Below are 20,227 nucleotides of genomic sequence, written 5' to 3'. Positions count from 1 at the left end.
TATCACTCCAATTCCTTTACAAAAGATATCAAAAGCTAACAAACCCAAGGAATTGTCCTCATTTATTTGGCTTCCAAAGAATAGGCTTAAAGGCTCAAAAGTTAGCTCCAAAGGGTAAATTTTTGAGAGGGTCGAATATTTTGGGTATAAAAGTAGCTAAGAAAAGATGGCCTAACATCCTCCTAAATCAACTTAAACACTATGTAAACTTAGGCAGACTAGGAGAAAGTTCTAGAAACATATACATGAATATAGATAAATCACACAAGAAAGAATTTAGGCTCAAATCTCACAAGGCGAACAAGCAATTTACTAATTATGCACCTTTTCACCAAACCATCAAATTAAGACGTCAAGCCATACTTAAACATGGATGGAATTAAATATCATTGGCAACTCAGTGTAATGTGTCCCTAAGCATGCATGTTTCTAAGCTCTTCATGCTAAGTTCATGACATGGATTCACCTTTTGAATTTTAAAACAAAAACTTAATCTAAAGCCCTAAAAACAAAAATCTAAACTCACGGTCCACCACTTCATCCCCCCAAACTTATTTACAACAAAGTGTAAAATAAGTTTGTAGAGTCGGTAAGGACGTGAGTAAACTACTTAAAGAAAACGTACCTTGAAAATTTCGCGTAGTGGCTGCACGGGGCGAAAATTCGAAGAATTCGCAAATCGCGTTGGAAACTGCAATAGGGCAGCGGTAGCTGGGCGCCCACCAGCGGTCGCTGCAAAGCATCAGAATCGTTCCGGAGATTGGCCTACGGGCCGCTGTGGGCACAACAGCAGTCGCTGGCGAGAGTCCAGAAACATGCGAAAATTTCCAACAACACAAAAACAAAAAATTTAACCAAAAGGTACTAAAAAACTTAAACAAAAATTGTCAAAAAATAAAAGCCAAATTGTCTTGAACCAAAAACAAATGATACAAGTGCTCATTTAAAGTCATGATCTTGACTTCATCATTCTTGGGGAAGAGGGAAACGGGCATTGAGGTCTTCAAAAGCGCCAATGAGATAAGTGATGTCGCCCCTCATAGTTTGGCGCTCCTCTCTAGCCTCGGTGGCCATCCTTTGGAGCTCGGCGATTTGTTGACGTTGTTGCACATCCGCAAGCCTTTGAGCCTCCAAATAATCTTGCTCCGCCGCCCGCCAATCGCCTTGCGCCTCCCAACCTTGTTGATTGAAGGCATTGACTTGTTGTTGTTCCACCCAACGGTTGCCCCAAGTGTTGGACATGTATTTCACATAGGAGAACATCCCTCCTAGTTGGGCAGAAGTGCCGGCTTGGAACTCTTCTTGAGGATCCGGCCTTCCTCGTCGACGGTGGCCTTCAACCTCCTCTTCTTCTTCTTGTTGCGGCGGTGCCCCAATTCCTTGAGCATGTGAATGCTCTCCGCCCCCGTGGTATTGATCAATGGCGGCGAAGGCGGAGTCCTCCTCCGGGTCGAAGATGGGGGTGCGCAACGGCATGTTCCTCTTCTTGAATTCCCCTTGAACAGGGTTAGCCTCAATGGCTCTCCGGTGGGCAGCGGTGTCGAGTTTCAAATTGGACTTGTTGTCCCACGTATCGACCTTAGTAAAATATGGGATTGGAATGGGAAAGTGATCCCGCTCCAATTGGAGAAAGAACGCTTGGCCATTTGATTCGGTCTTCAAAAACCCTACCGCAAAAAGTACTTCATAAGTGATGAACATCTCACCCATGCCCGGAGTGAAGTCTGTGGTTGGGATGCCAAGGTGTGTTCAGCAATCGCCGTAATCAAGCCCCCGCAACAAATAGTGGCCCCGTCCTTCTTTGAGATGCGGTCAACATATAGATAGTGAAGAGGATCCCAAAGATGATCCCAAAGTTGACCCACAAATAGTAAAACATAATCTGGAGTCTGAGGTTATTCCAGGAGATGAGGGGATAAATGGGAGTTTTGTTAGGTTTGGTATACTGAAAAGCATGTTTCGAGCAAGTTTCGCTCGAATAGAATCTTGCTTGTATACGTAAAACTCTATAATCCACTTTTAACCCGATTCAGTATTATTCGAGCAGTTTCGCACGAATAGAATCAGTATATTATTACATTGTGTTTGCTTGTGCATTTATAAGATGTTTTATAAACATTTAAATGTATAAGAAGCAAACAAAGTCTAAGTCTTTTGCTTAGTAGACCGGTTGTGGGCGTCTTCCACTTTAAGGTAACACAGTCGGTTCTATGCAATGTTTTGCAAAAGAAAAAGAAGAATTTCACAACCCGGATAGGCTTAGACTACCTATCATGAAAGGTTGCAATGTCAGTCCGAGTATTTCTAAGCCTTACCGAAATAAGATGACGTTGGTGTCGTATAGCACTGAATGGATCTAACAGCAAGACGTGTCTTTATGCTATCTACTGAAAGACTAGGTCTTGATAAATAACTATTTCTTAATCTACATACGTTAGCATTGAGCATACAATATTGATTATGCACTACTTTGACTTATCAAATGGTGCGGGTTTTTCGCAACCCAAAAATCCCGATATATTGGGTAGTGGTGATTAATATCTAGCGGTGCTAGGATTGCTATTATGTTGAATCGTGCGCGAGATGAGTCTCGTTTGATAATGTCCTCAAGAGGAGCTCGAACAAGGTTTTATTATTCAAAAAACTGACCAGTTGGAGTTTTATCACTCTATGAATAATAAATAAGTGTTTCTTGCTAAGTCCACTCTTGGAATTAATCAGTTGTTAATTAACTAAGTCCATATCAGACTTCAATTAATTAATCGACATTTATATCTTAAGTGCATGAAATAAATAATATAAATAATAGAAACCCGGATTACTTGTAATTTCGGATTTGGATGAGGAGTGCAATATAACTTCTATAGTGGCCGCTCGTAATATTCCAATATAAGCTTGTATTAAGTTGTGGGTTCAATTTAATTAGTAAAATGCTAATTGGGGGAGCCCATATCCAAAACCTCCCATAGATCCCTGTCTGGCCCAATATGAACTTAATATAAATAGGAGAATAAAGGAGAGACAAAATCACAATTATTATTATATGAAATTTCGTCCCCCTCTCTTAGTTTTAGAGGAGCTCGAAAATTCTTAAGCTCTCCTCCGTGAGAAATTTCTGTCTTCTTTTATTCGAGTCCTAGTATTTTATATGATCAGCCCACCCTAATATCGAAATACAGTTCGGGAACCAGTCAGAAGATCCGTGGTCTAGTTTTGAAGATCATCGTGGAGAAGGCGCAAGCAATCGTCGATTCTTTGGAGAATCAAAATCGGTAACCCTAAAAGAAATCATGTTTAGGATTTATATTTTCTAAGCATGAATTATTTGCATTATAGCATGCAATTATCTGTTTAACATGTGAATTGATTAATCGCATAATCGGTCAAATAGATCCGTGTCTGATTTATTTGTTTTGTACAAGTCTTCCGCTGTGCAAGGGGCACCAAACCCCATCAATTGGTATCAGAGCCAATTTTTGGCTCTGATTATGTGGATTAATTTCATGTTATGTGAATTGCTTGAATGCATGTTTTTCTTGTCGGTGTGTTGAGTTTGTTTGTTTGTTCGAACACAAGGACGTAGGAGTGCGAAGGAATTTAATTCTCTAATTGTGGAATCAAAGTTAATGATTGCATATCTCTTAATTGCGGCGTGAATCCCTGGCGTCTCTTTTACGTGTAGATGTGTTTATGAGAATTAATTCTCAAGATTTGTAATCATTACCTAATGGGTGGTTTGACCAAATAATTTGTGATACATAATATTACACGTAAATTGAAATTGGATTCGCGGGTATAACCGCATCCGTTCGGCGGGCTCGCAGCCTTGACATGATCCAGCTGCTGCAGCGAGAGCAGCGACGCAGCTGCACGATTGCGGCGGCGATCTGCAAGCGCGACGGCAGCGGAGTTCTGGGTAGCAGCAGCGGCTGCGGAGCAGTGGGAGTCCGACGGAGAGAAGGATGCCCAGGCCCTCAGGTTGGGGCTGTCTTGACTGGGTGCTGGCAGCAAGCTGCGACGCCGGGCAGGCGATCAGCGAGCAGAAACGCAGCAGCGCCGGAAAGGAAGAAGCAGCGGCGAAGTCGACGCAGGAGCACTGGCAGCCTCCGTGAGGCGGCTGGAGTGCAGCGTTGGGGTTGGGGTTTTTCCCACGCGACGTCACAACGTCTTGTCCCGAGACTTCGCTTTCCAAATTTGATTAGGATTTCCAAATCCTTGGATTCAATTTTGGAAATAATTCAAGATTAATTTAGAAATAAGATTTGAATATATCTTTTGTGATTTTTTATATATTATATGAGATTTAATTATGAATTAAATCATGGATTAATTAGATTCTTTCCTTATTTAATGGATTTATATGGATTTTATTCCTAGATGAATCCTAGTTATATTTGGAAAATGACAATCTAATTTTTATCTATTTCCTATGGATTTGTATGGATTTATTACTAGATAAATCCTAGTTGGATTTAGATAATGATAATATTATTTGATTCTCATCCTATGAGTTTATATGAATTTATTCATAGATAAATTCTAGATAGATTTGGATAGTGATAATATAATATTTTATTCTTATCTTATAAATTTATATGGATTTGTTCCTAGATAAATTCTTGGATAGATTTGAATAATTATAATATAATATTATCTAATTCTATGGATTTATATTGATTACTCCTAAAAAATTCTAGATGGATTAGGATTAATATTAATATTAATTTATTTTTATCCTATGGATTTGAATAGATTTAATTCTATTAAGACAAATCCTAGATGGATTAAAATAAGCATTAATCCAAGTTATCCTTATATTTTGGATTTATATCCTAGATAGATTAGGATAAAGATATATATAAGAAAATTCTTATTTAATTGGATTTAGATGAATTTATTTATCTAAGAACTCCTAAGTAATATTTGATATATTCTAGATGTCTATTCTAAATAGAATTAAGATTTGTATAAATCTTGGTTGATAGGATTTTATTTTTATCTTATGGATTATGATGGAATTGTTTCTATCTAGTAATATCCTAGTACGATTTAAATAATGATAATCCTAGATCAACGTTATCTTGAATTGTAGGATTTGATTTTATCGAAATAAAATCTAGAATAATCCTAAATGGATTTAGATAGTCAACACTATCTTGATAAATCCTAAATGAATTTGGATAACCATTATCCACGATAAAACTTAATTATTTAATTGATTCTCCCTTGACTAGATTAAATAATTTTTGATAATTATCATGTGTGTTTAAATGCCATGCATTAAATGGATTTATTTGTTTATTTGGTGTTTATCTAATTTAAGTGGATTATCTGCTTTATCTGCTTATGTGATAATTATGCAAAAACCATATAAATATATCTAAGTGATGATTACAACAAGTGCGTTGTATACGGTCTCCATCGGTTGGTTTGCAAATTTATGAAGCTAGTTTCTAATATAATCGCCACCCATGCTGTGGGGACAATAATCCTAAGAAATAGCAAGTTCATAATCCCTAAGAAAGTAGTTTCTAATATTATCGCCACCCATGTTGTGGGGACAATAATCCTTAGAAATTACAAGTTTCAGAAGTTCAAACAAAATTTATGAGATAGCTTGGTTTTGTTATTAGCACATGAGCATAGTTATGGCAGTGTATTGTAGAAACAAGATTCTGTAATGCTAAATCTGATGGTCGTGCTTAGGCAACATTTGGCGGCCATGCCGTGCTGCGGTCTTTGGACTATTCGTCGGTGTTGTGACCAGTAAAATTGCTAAAATTTTAATGCGTATTGACCTCTGCTTGAGGGTACAAAATTTTAATTTTTACAGTTGCAAGATACATAATTGTTTTGTGGTTATTTGCGATTATGTATTGAGCATGAGTATGTGATAATAAGTTTATTTGCCTTATCTTCATTATGTCATTTAATATTTGTCTGCGATCTTTAAAGAAAGTAAACTCGAATGCCTAAATTATGTAGACCGGAAACGAAAATGGATAAGATTCTTATCGCTAAAAGCTTGGAATTTATACTCAATGATTCATGTCCTCCATTTCCTTGACATAATTCCACGAAGAATGTTCGAGAATGCATAATGCATGTACTTGACAAGCTCTTTGAGGAATAAAGTCAAGCTATTTTCCTTTAAGTAGCTCGACAAGTCTTGGTTAATGACGATGAAAGATGGATATAAATAGAATCTATCAAGATGATTCGATTGGAATATCCTAGAGTGACAGAATGTTTTGAGGATCTTTTGATCACTCAAATAGTTTCTGACACACAAGTCATCGCCTAAAGTAATAAGAAATGACTACAAGAAGGTTTAACTAAAAAGTAGAAAATCTTCAGACTAATAGTCGTTATATTACTGTTAGAGGAAAGTAACATGATAGATGACGAATTCATAAAGGCTGCATTTTTCTTAAGTCCTAGTTCATTTCAACAAAAGACTAGATATGGAAATGGGAGAGCCTGAATTGCCATCAAAGTTTGTTTAAAGCGAGAAAAGATGCTCTGTGAGTTGGATTGACCTATTTTATAGAAGGACAATGACTTACAAGACAATGCAACTTCTAAGTAAGAGATTTTGATCCAGTTATGTTTTTGTTGCAGTGGGAGCTATTAATGCTCAACTGTTGTTTTATGGTTGATGCTTAAGGCATTATAGTATTAAAATAATATAAGTGCGACAAGGTTGAGTATTCAACAACACATCAACTTCTTAATCATTGAATGATAAAGTGTTTATGGCTCTTAATCTTAAGGCTAAGAAAATACTTAGCAATTGTTCGAACTGATCTAGACTATCAAGATTTTTACATTTCGTTAAATAGCTTGAGAGTTGAGAAAGTCTGTTTGATGCACTATGAGTTAGAATCATTTGATTTTTCAAGAGATTCAGAATACTTATAGAAGTGCAACATAGAAAGACTAGCAAGTCTCAATGGTTTACACCATAAGGAGACGAGCAAAGGGTTATGATCAGTAGTGGGAGTCTAATCTCCATTAACAAATCCAAGCATTCATCTAATGAATGGGATAGTTATATAAGAAGGAATCGAAGTCTTTCTAAGACAAGTTTGATTAAGTGATGAGTTGTACTCATTAAAATCTTATCATTGATGGGATAAACATTAAAGAAACTACCAACATCAGTACCTTCTACAAAACACGAGTTGTGGACTAGAGCGTCTCTAGTCTAGCACATCTCAAGGTGTAATATTGTTCCAACACGTGTTGGAAAAGTGTCCAAGAAATTGGAGTTGTGTACTGAGGCATGTTTTAAGGTTTGTCCCAAATGATGTAAGGTTATAAGTTTTGTAATCTTCAAATATATAATTCTTGTATGAAGATCAAGAGATGAACTACAAGCCTAACAGCGTGATAACTCTCAAAATAAAGAGAGAGATATCAGATTTTCCACATTACCAAGAAGTCATACCATTAGAAACTTTTGCCCTAATAAAATCAACTTCAGTACCTAAGATTGTAAAAACCATGTCGTAGTGGGAGCGTTCCACTGGAACACAACAAGTTCATGGGTCTAAGAGTGTCGTAAGACTCAGTCTTAGATTAACTTGAAAATAATCCCTTTAACTATAATGTAGTATTGGTTAATTTGGATAATCATCTTTGAAAAGGTGATAGATTCCATATTACAATCTAAGATAGACAACATATTTTACAAAACTTGCAATACTACCAATAGGCTGTGTCAGTCAGTGGGAGCAAGTATCTTTGCAAGTGTAAATGTGGATCTCAAATGGCTAGACAATGACAATGGGTTATGCCCAAGGAGAATTTTCTTCTCGTTATCATTGTGCCAGGATTTATTCGATCATATTGTCTATTAATTTATGTATTATGATTGTCAAGACAGCCTTCAATGAATAGAAGTCTTGAGAAAATCATCTACTAGAACATTCTAATGGATATGTAATGAAGGGCAAGAAACACATGATTGGAAGCTAATATAGACCTTCGTGGTCTTAGGCAAACATCTAAATCAGAGCATATGTGTTTTATCAAAATTGTCAAATATTTGGAATTTGACTTTTGCCCATAGCAGTGCTGTAAGCACAAAGAAGTTGAAAGTGCATTAAATATGGTATTATTAGTACTCTACGATGATGAAATCTACAAAAGTTGCAAACAACTAAGATTAGCATCTGGCGTAGGAAACTGGTTGTCTACCCAGTTTAAGATAAAGGATTTAAGAGAAACTAATTATATTCTGAGCATCTAAGTCCTTTTAAGATTGCTAGAATGAATGTTGAGATTCTCTTAGGAATCCTATATCTACACATTGCTTGGAACATTTTAGCATAGAAATTCCATGAAAAGGTTTATACCTTTCAAGATGGAATTGTCTTGTCTCTAGTCAAGTGTCGTTTGATGTTTAGTGAGATCAAGAATTATGAGAAGAATTATGAGACTAGTTTCGGAGATAGTTGTCTCATGAATGCTATAATTTGTACTAAGTTTGATATTAGTTGTGCTTATGCATGAAAAGCGTATATCATATTAACCATGGCAAATGACTTTGATTGAGGAAAAGAGTATACCATAGTGCTTGAGAAAGACTATTTGCTATATTCTAGTTTACCAGTCATTCATGTAATGTCCTTGGGGTTACACTGAGTTAGTTTTATGACTAATCAGTGATCGAGTAAGTCATCATCTGAATATGTGTTTACCTTAGGAGTATCTTCCTAATAGCTTTAATCGTAAGTTTGAGTATGCCTATGAGTATTACATTTGGAGTATGACTCTAGTGAAGGCTAACTCAAGGGACACACGAGCTATTAAAGCTAAGCAATCATATAGAGAGATGAAATTAATTAAAGATCAAGTACGCAACAAAGACATTATGGTGGAAAAGATATGATCAGAGAACAACCAAGCAGATTTTTCACATAAAATGCCTTTGTGTATAAGTGGGAGAGTTTTTGGCAGTGGGTATACTCGAAAGCATGTTTTGAGTATAAGTGGGAGATTGTTAGGTTTGGTATACTGAAAAGCATGTTTCGAGCAAGTTTCGCTCGAATAGAATCTTGCTTGTATACATAAAACTCTATAATCCACTTTTAACCCGATTCAGTATTATTCGAGCAGTTTCGCACGAATAGAATCAGTATATTATTACATTGTGTTTGCTTGTGCATTTATAAGATGTTTTATAAACATTTAAATGTATAAGAAGAAAACAAAGTCTAAGTCTTTTGCTTTGTAGACTGGTTGTGGGCGTCGTCCACTTTAAGGTAACACAGTCGGTTCTATGCAATGCATTGAAAAAGAAAAAGAAGAATTTCACAACCCAGATAGGCTTAGACTACCTATCATGAAAGGTTGCAATGTCAGTCCGATTATTTCTAAGCCTTACTTAGATAAGATGACGTTGGTGTGGTATAGCACTAAATGGATCTAACAGCAAGACGTGTCTTTATGCTATCTACTGAAAGACTAGGTCTTGATAAATAACTATTTCTTAATCTACATACGTTAGCATTGAGCATACGGTATTGATTATGCACTACTTTGACTTATTAAATGGTGCGAGTTTTTCGCAACCCAATAATCCTGATATATTGGGTAGTGGTGATTAATATTTGGTGGTGCTAGGATTGCTATTATGTTGAATCGTGTGCGAGGTGAGTCTCGTTTGATAATGTCCTCAAAAGGAGCTCGAACAAGGTTTTATTATTCAGAAAAACTGGCCAGTTGGAGTTTTATCACTCTATGAATAATAAATAAGTGTTTCTTGTTAAGTCCACTCTTGGAATTAATAAGATGTTAATTAATTAAGTCCATAGCAGACTTAATTAATTATTGGACATTTATATCTTAAGTCCGGGAAATAAATAATATAAATAATGGAAACCCGGATTACTTGTAATTTCAGATTTGGATGGGGAGTGCAATATTACTTCTGTAGTTGCTGCTCGTAATATTCCAATATAAGCTTCTATTAAATTGTGGGTTCAATTTAATTAGTAAAAAGCTAATTGGGGGAGCCCATATCCAAAACCTTCCATAGATCCCTGTCTGGGCCCAATATGAACTTAATATAAATAGGAGAATAAAGGAGAGACAGAATCACAATTATTATTAGATGAAATTTTCGTCCCCCTCTCTATGTTTTAGAGGAGGTCGAAAATTCTTCAGCTCTCCTCCGTGAGATATTTCTATCTTCTTTTATTCGAGTCCTAGTATTTTGATAAGATCAACCCACCCTGATATCGAGACACAGTTCGAGAACCAGTCAGAAGATCTGTGGTCTAGTATTGAAGATCATCGTGGAGAAGGTGCAAGCAATCGTCGATTCTTTGGAGAATCAAAATCGGTAAACTAGTAGAAATCATGTTTAGGATTCATATTTTCTAAGCATGAATTATTTGCGTTCTAGCATGCAATTATCTGTTTAACATGTGAATTGATTAATCGCATAATCAGTCAAATAAATCCGTGTCTGATTTATTTGTTTTGTACAAGTCTTCCGCTGTGCACGGGGCACCAAACCCCATCAAGTTTCTTGGCTGTGGAGATGGATGAGGAAGGCTTTCAAACTTACTGGAGTAGGAGGGGGAGGTCTGGAGGTGTCAGGGGTGGGGAGCCGGGCAGGGGACTGGGAAGATCCTATTCTTTTGACCGAGGAAGAGGGGATAGAAGGTCACTCCAGGGGATGTATGGTGGGAGGTACGGGGTGTATATATATGAGGTGTATGAAGACCAGGAGCATCATTCTCAAAAGGGGACTATGGTGGAATCTGGGGGTTCTCTCAAAACTCTCTCGCTAACCCAAAGTTCTTTAAAAGGCTGCCAATTGGTGATTTTGATAATGAAATATATGAAGATGAGAAAGATTGGGATCCGGAGGATGAACAGGAGGATTTGGAGAGTCTTGAAGATGGGAAGCTGTTGGAGAAAAGGGAGGCTGAAGACATAGCTCCTCTCCCTGTGATGATAGAAGGTTCGGCTAAGAAGGGGAGGTTTGAGACCTCGGGAGACACCCAACTGGTTTGATATGTCTTTCAATATTGATGCACTTTTTATTATCACTAAATAAACCTGCAAGTATACAGAGTATATATAGTATAGCTAAAGGTTAGTACCGGATATCGAACACGGGGAAGACGAACACAAAGTGTCTATCCTCTACCTTCTACTAAGACTCAAATACTATTTGGAAAAACAATTGAGTTTTGAAAACTTTTGAAAAACTAAAAACAATAGAAAGCATAGACCAACTAAAAAGCGAATAAAACACAGAGAAAGACGATAGAGATAAGGGAATCCCAGGGATGTGTGTTCACAGTTATGGTTATACAAAATTCCAACTACAATACCCTAACACAGTTTATACTTTGAAAGGACAAGTCACCTAGCTTATGCTCATGCGATACAAATGTTGATTACAAGATTAGGGTTGTCAATCCTAACACGTAACTCCAAAAAGCTCCTAAGACCCTTGAAAAGTCCCCACTCTCAATTAACAGTGCCGTTTTAAGGGAAGCTAACTGTAGTGTCTACTAAGTGAATCTAACTCGCTAGAACTCTGTCACAGTTATGAAGCAAGTTATATTAAATCATACACGATTGTGTCACTCAATCATGCAGCATCAAAACTACTTAGGGAAGAAACAAAGTAAAAACAAAACGGATATTAGATAGAAAAAGGAATTTGTATAACCAAAATCGTTACTAACACATCCCTAGAATCCTATGAGTTTAGTTACACATAATTGAATAAGCTAAAAATTGAACATAAAACTAAAGCAAATAAAACTCGTGGGTTGAATCCTTGTCGTTCTTGATGTTCTTGAAATCCTTCTCCAACTCCTTGCACCAATGAAGTACTCTAGGTCTTGATCTCTATGAAGTATTTTGCAAGTAGAAGTTCTCTTTTTTTGATGAAGCTTGAGGCCTTATATTAAGGGAAAAGCCATGCCTTGGTGTAGAAGGAAAAAATCTCCAAAATATGGTAAAATTGGGCGCAAATCTATGGCTTCTCGGATTCGCCGCCTTTCTCCGGCGGGCCACCGCACCTTGGCCGGCGGTCGCCGCGTTGGAGTCCAGAGAGTCTGTTCCCTCGGAGGCGGACCGCCGCACATCTTCCGGCGGTCGCCGGACGAGACTTCTCTTCCAAGAACATTTTTCCGAGGCGGACCGCTGCATTGATCTGCCCGCCGGGCGCGGCGGTCGCCGCACACATCCGCGGGGTCGCCGATCGCCGTCTGACTCCAGATTCCCAAACCTGGCGTTTTGGCTCCCTTTTTCGGCTCATTTATGCACATTTCTCACAAAACACGTCAAAATACCAAAATAGACAAAATATGCAAATAATGGACATGTAGAGTGACTTTGACATAAAAAATGGACCAAATAATAGCCTTAAAACAGTGCAAAATCCGAGCGTATCAACTCCCCCAATCTTACATTTTTGTTTGTCCTCGAACAAAACAATAAAGATACAAGAATAGACGCACGGAATGTACAAGGACTATATGTCATAATTGCCTCAAAAGATGGAAGAACAGTTTAAACATGTATTAACACAATCAAATCAAGCAAGGCTTATTAGTGCACTTTCATTACTAACTCGTGGAACACCTTGAATTCAAGCCCTCGCACGTGGCAAACTTCCAAAGATGGGAAGTGTTCTCTCACTCTCAAAGTGTATAAGGATAATGTGTACATAAGCACTCAAATCATACATCATGCAAAGTTTACCATAGGCTTGCTCAAAGTCTACTCCCTCCTCTACTAAATGTGATTAAGCTTCAAAAGTCCGAAAGGTCTTTATCTTTGGTTATAATGTAGGCTCTTTGGTAGGTGTGGAATATTTGGCTAAAAAGTGACTAAAAATAAAAATATCCCAAGTAGAGTAAAGATAACTCCACTTTTCTAAACCCAAGGCACTTTTAACACTTCATTTATCTCCTCCAACTCACTTTCCAATCCTTTGATTTTCTTTACTTTTCACAACCTTTCACACATTTTTTCTCTTTTTTTTTTCTTTTTCTTTTTCTTTCTTACACATCCTTTCTTTTTTTTTTCTAAGATCAAGCACATATTTGGAATTTTTCTCAATTTCACAACTTGTACTTTCTTTATATTAAGCACACTACTTTTTATACTTTCCTCCTTATCTCTCCAATTCCTTTACAAAATAAGATAGCAAAAACTAACTAACCCAAGGAATTGCCCCCATTATTTTGGCTTCCAAAGAATAGGCTTAAAGGCTCAAACTTGGCTCCGAAGGAAAAAAATTTGAAAATAAAATTTTTTAGAGGGTCATGGTTTTTTGATAAAAGTAGGCTAAGAAAAGATGGTCAATCATCCTCCTAAATCAACTTAAACACTATGTAAAGTTAGGCTAGGCTAGGAGCAAGTTCTAGAAACATATACATGCATGCAGATAAATCACACAAGAATAAATTTTTGGCTCAAATCCTCACAAGGTATAAGCATGATTCAAGGCGAACAAATAATTCACTAATTATGCACCTTTTTACCAAACCATCAAATCAAAACGTTAAGCCACACTTAAACATAGATGGAATGTAATATCATCGGCATCTCAATCTAAAGTGTGTCCCTAAGCATGCGTGTTTCTAAGTTCTTCATGTTAAGTTCACGACATGGATTCAAGAAAACATTTTTTTAGAACACAAAATTCTCCTACGGGATTTTGAAAAACAAAAACAAAAACTTTAAAACAAAAACTTTAAAACAAAAACCTAAACTCACGGTCCACCACTTCATCCCCCCAAACTTATTTACAACAAAGTGTAAAATAAGTTTGCAGAGTTGGTAGGGACGTGAGTGAACTACTGAAAAAAAAACGAACCTTGAAAATTCTTGTGTCGAGGCTTGACCGGACGAAAGTTGAGAAACTTAGGAAAAATCGCGCTGGAAAAATACGCCCAGGCGGCGGCCCGCCGCAGCATGTCCGGCGGTCACCGCGCGACAACAGAATGTTCCAGGGAGCAGGTGGCGGACCGCCGCAGCACATGCGGCGATCGCCGCGTAGAAGTCAGAGCCTGCAAAAAAAAATTCAATGCACAAAATTAAACTAAAACCAAAAATACTTAACTTAAAACAAAAATCTTCAAAAACAAGGTTGGGTTGCCTCCCAACAAGCGCTCTTTTATAGTCATTAGCTTGACGTTACCTCCTTCTTTACTCCTTGGGTGGTTCCTCTAGATCAACCTCCTCCTCCACTATCTTGTCCGAACTGTAATACTTTTTCACACGGTGGCCATTGGATTGAAACAATTGTCCATCCGGAGCTAGCAATTCCTCTGTTCCACTATCATATATCTTCTTGATCATGTACGGGCCGGTCCATTTAGATCTCAACTTTTCGGGGATAGAGAAAGTCTCGAATTGTGCAACAGAACTACATCCCCCAGCGTGAGCTCTCGCGGGCTGATCATACGATCGTGGTATGCCTACATTCGTTCCTTATAAATTGATGAACTGTCATAAGCCTCCATCCTAAATTCGTCCATCTCATTTAGAAAAATAGGTCTTTCTTCACCGGCTTTGCGAAAGTTATGGTTCAACTTTTTGATCGCCCAATATGACCTGTATTCCATCTCAAGAGGCAAATGACAAGACTTACCAAACACAAGTTGATAAGGTGACATACCTATGGGGCCAAAGGCGGTACGATATGCCCACAATGCGTCATTTAATCGGAGTGCCAAATCTTTACGATTCACACTCACCGTCCTTTGAAGGACTGACTTGATTTCCCTGTTTGCTAACTCAGTTTGCCCATTTGCTTGAGGATGATAGGGAAAAGTTACTCTATGCTTGACTCCATATTTGTCCAACACGCTGTCCAGCCATCTATTGTTGAAGTGAGATCCTCCATCACTAATAAGGGCGCGGGGCATACCAAACCTGCAAAATATATTTTTTCTAACAAAAGCAATGACAACTTTAGAATCATTAGTTTTGGTTGGAATTGCTTCCACCCATCTAGAAACATATTCTGCTGCAAGTAAGATATATTGGTACTCTTCTGATTTCGGGAACGGTCCCATAAAATCTATCCCCCATACATCAAACAATTCTACCTCAATGATGGTATTCATCGGCATCTCCTTCTTCTTAGAAATTCCACCCGTCCGTTGACATTCATTGCATTGGAGAACAAAACTAGCGGAGTCGCGAAAAATGGTAGGCCAATAGAATCCACTTTGCAAGACTTTTATCGCGGTTCTTTGCACACCAAAGTGGCCTCCAGTGGGGAACGAATGGCACCTTTCGACTATAGCCACCCAATCTTCTTGAGGGACACATCTCCTAAGTATAGTATCTGCACATCTTTTGAAAAAATAGGGCTTATCCCAAAAGTATGATCGTACATCTCTATAAAATTTCTTTTTCTGATAAGGAGTAAGATCGGGAGGATGAACCTTTGCCGCCAAATAATTGACAATATCAGCGTACCAAGGAAAAATTGTTTGAGTGAAAAACAGGTGCTCATCTGGGAAGTCCTCGTTGATTTCTTGAGACAAGTCTTCTTCCTCCACCGGGTGTTCCAACCTTGACAATTGGTCTGCTACCAAATTCTCACACCCTTTTCTGTCCTTGATTTCCACGTCAAACTCCTGGAGTAGCAAGATCCATTGGATAAGTCTTGGTTTTGCATCCTTCTTTACAAACAAATGCCTAATAGCTGCATGGTCAGTGTAAATAATAGTCTTAGTTCCAACAAGATAGGCCCTAAATTTATCAAAGGAATAGAAAATAGCAAGCATCTCCCTTTCAGTAGTCGTGTAATTAGCTTGGGCAGAATCTAAAGTTCTACTAGCATAATATATGACTCTAAAAATCTTTCCCCTCTTCTGCCCTAAAGCTGAGCCTACTGCAATATTACTTGTGTTGCACATGATCTCAAATGGTTGACTCTAATCTGGCGTAATAAGGATATGAGCGCTGACTAGAGCTTTCTTCAAGTCTCAAAAGCCTGCAAACAATCGGAAGTAAAATTAAATTTCACATCCTTCTCGAGTAATTTACAAAGAGGTTTAGAGATCTTAGAAAAATCCTTGATGAATCTTCGGTAGAAGCCTGCATGTCCTAGAAAACTTCTTACTCCCTTTTCATTGGATGGCGGTGGGAGTTTCTCGATGGCTGCAATCTTTGCCCTGTCTACCTCTATCCCTGCAGAAGACACTTTATGCCCTAGAACTATACCTTCTTTCACCATAAAATGACATTTCTCCCAATTAAGAACAAGGTTAGTTTCTACACATCTCTGCAAAACCTTAGCTAGATTGTCAAGACAATGATCATAAGATTTACCAAACACAGAAAAATCATCCATAAAAATTTCCATCACGTTTTCAATCAAATCATGAAATATGGCCATCATACATCTCTGGAAAGTGGTAGGGGCATTACACAAACCAAAAGACATTTTTCTACAAGCATAAATACCATAAGGACATGTAAAAGCAGACTTATGTTGGTCTTCGGGGGCAATTGCAATTTGATTATACCCAGAATAGCCATCAAGAAAACAGTAATAATCGTATCCCCCTAGTCTATCAAGCATTTGGTCAAGAAAAGGTAGAGGGAAATGATCTTTCCTAGTGGCTGCATTTAACATCCTATAATCAATGCATACTCTCCATCCTGTGGCTACCCTAGTGGCTATCATTTCTCCATCCTGGCTGGGTACTACTGTCATACCCCCTTTTTAGCTACTACTTGCGTAGGACTTACCCACTCACTATCAGATATTGCATAAATAATCCCTGCGTCTAGTAACTTTATCACCTCTACATCTTGTATGATAGGGTTAAGTCTACGTTGGTTTTGCACACAAGGTTTATGCCCTTCCTCAAGTAAAATTCTATGCATGCATGTGGTAGGGCTAATTCCTTTTAGATCACTAATAGACCATCCTATGGCAGACCTATACTTGTTCAAAATGCATAAAAGCTTCTCACACTCTTGCTCACTTAATGCAGCGGATACAACAACAGGGTAAGTATTTTCCGGCCCTAGGAAAGCGTACCTGAGATGGTCGGGAAGAGGTTTAAGCTCTACTTTGGGCGGTCCCCATGGCTTTCCCACTGTTCTTCTCCTTTCTGCCTCTTCTTCGGGAGTGCGTAATGGTAAGAATGCATTCCCCATTTGGGGGATTCTTTCTAGTAGCACCTCCAATTCTGTAATGATGGCACATGCGTTAGCATCACAAGAAGATAAATCAGTGTTAGGAGTAAAAGCATTTTTGAGACAAGTTTCAAGAGGGTCCTGGTTTTGGTGATAAGTGACTTCCACTTCTCCAACACAATCGTTGACGACTTGGATGACACTGCATTCTTGGTAGCCTTCTGCCCCTTCTTTTCCATGAAATTTCAGGGCGTTGTAGATGTTGAATGTAATGCTCACATCATGTAGCTTTAATGTAAGCTCTCCCTTCTGTACATCTATCATGGCTCCTCCAGTAGCTAAAAACGATCTTCCAAGTATCAAGGGAACTTTCTTGTCCTCCTGCATGTCAAGAACAACAAAATCAGCTGGAAAAATAAATTCTCCAACTCTTACCAAGACATCTTCTACAATCCCCATTGGTGTTGTTGTGCTCCGATTTGCCATTTGCAGCGTGATTGAGGTGGGACGGATGTTGTCAACATCAAGTTTCCTGTAAAAAGACAAAGGCATCAAGTTAATGCTAGAGCCTAGATCACATAACGCCCTACCCTTTACATCATTCCCCAAAACACAAGATAAAGTAAAACTCCCTGGATCTTTGTGTTTAGTGGGTAATCCCTTTTGGATGATAGCACTGCAATTCTCTGTTAGGCCTACTGTCTCGTATTTCCCCATTTCCTTTTTCTTGCCACCACATCTTTCAGAAATTTGGCGTAATTGGGCATTTGTTGCAGGGCTTCTACTAGTGGAATGTTGATGTGGACTTTACTCATTGCTTCCAAGAATTTGGCAAACTGAGCATCAAGCTTCTTGCTCTGCAGCCGTTGAGGATACAGGACATCAATACTGTTCTGTGCGGGACTGTTTGGCTGTTGCTGTACAGCCGGCGGGCTGCTGCGATGAGGTGTGGCGGTCACCGGGCTTCCGCCAGTGGCCGAGCCTAAGTTCTCCTCGACCTGCTGAGGTATAGGCGGTGGACCGCCGTGTTGGGGTGCGGCGGACCGCCGCACTGCTCGTCAGATGCATTCCCAAGCGGCTTCCCTGCCTCCCTTCTTCTCATTCCTAGATCTCCTACCTCTGGCGGTTGATATGTAGTTCCGCTGCGCAGCTGTACGGCGTGGCATCCTCCTCTCGGATTAACCTCTGGCAGGCTAGGAAGGGTACCTGGGGTGTGCCTGCTTCCTATGGTCGTGGCTATGATCCCAAGATTAATTTGCAGCATCTCAACTTGAGCAACTAGGGTTGCCAACCCTCTTTCCAAGGTGGTTGTGTTTCTTTCTAGATTTTCCAACCGCTGGTTCGTCACATTTCTATGTTCGAAAACTTCTGCAATGCAGATTTCCAGCAGATTCTCCCAAGTAGAGCGGGGTTGATCTTCCATACCTGCACATAATTCAGACGAGTTATCAGAGCAGTAATCTAGTGCATCATAGGAAAATTCAGAGCAATTTGGGTCGTAGTAGGATCCCCCATGGTCGGAGTTATAGTATTCATTGCTTAACCCCCACTGCTGTTCGTAGCCATACAGATCCTCCATTCCTACAGGAAAATCCATCATAAAATAAAAACAAAAATAAAAGAAAAAGAACTAAAATAAAAGCGATTAAAATCCAAAGTAGCAAAATTATCCGTTTGAAGATATTACTCCAAAGTGAATTGTCTTCCCCGGCAACGGCGCCAAAAAAATGATGCACTTTTTATTAGCACTAAATAAACCTGCAAGTATACAGAGTATATATAGTATAGCTAAAAGTTAGTACCGGATATCGAACACGGGGAAGACGAACACAAAGTGTCTATCATCTACTAAGACTCAAATACTATCTAGAAAAACAATTGAGTCTTGAAAACTTTTGAAAAACTAAAAACAATAGAAATCATAGACCAATTAAAAAGCGAATAAAACACAGAGAAAGACGATAGAGATAAGGGAATCCCAGGGATGTGTGTTCACAGTTATGGTTATACAAAATTCCAACTACAATACCCTAGCACAATTTATACTTTGAAAGGACGAGTCACCTAGCATATGCTCATGCGATACAAATGTTGATTACAAGATTAGGGTTGTCAATCCTAACACGTAACTCCAAATAGCTCCTAAGACACTTGAAAAGTCCTCACTCTCAATTAACAGTGCCGTTTTTTAGGGAAGCTAACTGTAGTGTCTACTAAGTGAATCTAACTCGCTAGAACTCTGTCACAGTTATGAAGCAAGTTATATTAAATCATGCACGATTGTGTCACTCAATCATGCAGCATCAAAACTACTTAGGGAAGAAACAAAGTAAAAACAAAACGGATATTAGATAGAAAAAGGAATTTGTATAACCAAAGTCGTTACTAACACATCCCTAGAATCCTATGAGTTTAGTTACACATAATTGAATAAGCTAAAAACATAGATTGAAGGGAAGACAAATTGAACATAAAACTAAAGCAAATAAAACTCGTGGGTTGAATCCTTGTCGTTCTTGATGTTCTTGAAATCCTGCTCCAACTCCTTGCACCAGTGAAGTACTCTAGGTCTTGATCTCTATGAAGTATTTTGCAAGTAGAAGTTCTCTTTTTTTGATGAAGCTTGAGGCCTTATATTTAGGGAAAAGCCATGCCTTGGTGTAGAATGAAAAAATCTCCAAAATATGGTAAAACTGGGCGCAATCTAGGGCTTCTCGGATTCGCCGCCTTTCTCCGGCGGGCCGCCGCACCTTGGCCGGCGGTCGCCGCGTTGGAGTCCAAAGAGTCTGTTCCCTCGGCGGCGGACCGCCGCACATCTTCTGGCGGTCGCCGGACGAGACTTCTCTTCCAATCACATTTTTCTGAGGTGGACTGCTGCATTGATCTGCTTGCCGGGCGCCGGCGGTCGCCGCACACATCCGCGGCGGTCGCCGGTCGCCGTCTGACTCCAGATTCCCAAACTTGGCGTTTTGGCTCCTTTTTCGGCTCATTTATGCAAAATATGCAATTAATGGACGTGTAGAGTGACTTTGACATAAAAAACGGACCATATAATGGCCTTAAAACAGTGCAAAATCCGAGC

At 38.8% G+C, this 20,227-nt stretch overlaps 1 pseudogene; it reads right to left on the bottom strand.

Annotated features, from left to right (window-relative positions):
* Positions 1-13,905: 13,905 nt before the first annotated feature.
* LOC125196318 overlaps positions 13,906-20,227 on the bottom strand; it is a 66,806-nt pseudogene continuing 60,484 nt past the window's right edge.

This window comes from Salvia hispanica, chromosome 1 (assembly GCF_023119035.1).
Source record: "Salvia hispanica cultivar TCC Black 2014 chromosome 1, UniMelb_Shisp_WGS_1.0, whole genome shotgun sequence".
NCBI classification, from domain to species: Eukaryota; Viridiplantae; Streptophyta; class Magnoliopsida; order Lamiales; family Lamiaceae; genus Salvia; species Salvia hispanica.
The sequence above is the reverse complement of the archived record's forward strand: the minus strand, read 5'-3'. Positions and strand labels throughout refer to the sequence as shown.